Source organism: Penaeus monodon, chromosome 30 (genome assembly GCF_015228065.2).
Source record: "Penaeus monodon isolate SGIC_2016 chromosome 30, NSTDA_Pmon_1, whole genome shotgun sequence".
In the NCBI taxonomy this organism is placed as follows: domain Eukaryota; kingdom Metazoa; phylum Arthropoda; class Malacostraca; order Decapoda; family Penaeidae; genus Penaeus; species Penaeus monodon.
In genome coordinates this window covers 9,375,663-9,376,290 of record NC_051415.1, presented here as the reverse complement: position 1 = coordinate 9,376,290, position 628 = coordinate 9,375,663, and positions in this window count along the sequence as shown.

The window sequence follows — 628 nt, the reverse complement described above, 5'->3', positions numbered from 1 at the left end:
ATATGAGAAGTTGATTCCCCTTCTCCTGCCGCATGTGAGGCTCACGCACGGAAGGGAAGAGGGTGAAGAAGATCATCCCTCTGTCAGGAAGAGGAGAAACCGCCCTCATCCCCTTTTACCCTCCGACGCCCCTGTCATACGTTTCAAGGAACTTACTTCCCTTCCCTGCAAAAACAAGGGGTAGTTTTTTAAACCCTTGTCTGACATGTTTTAAAACCTTTCATTCCTCTTCCTCGGCAGACACGCGTCCGGGGTACTTCTCCATCACCCTTAGTCTGGCATGTAAAATATTCGGGCGTCCGTGCGTCACTCTGCGGCAGGGGACCCCTCATGTTGCACCGCGCATAAATATTGCATGTGCTGGAAACTTCTTGCAACATTCATCTTTAGCCTTACCTGCACTGTTGCACGGGAAAAGGGGAGGAGAAGAAAGGGTACTCCTTCGTGCTGCTCATATATTAGCGTCCGGATGATATATATAAGTGTCTTTAATGTATTTTGAACGTGAGGCGTAGTTAACAAAAGGTAGGATACGTTCAACGTAAGAGTGTGCTAACGCCAATGGGATAAATACTAAGTGTTGTTCTGTCATTGCAATATAAAATGAACACTCAAACTGTATTCAATA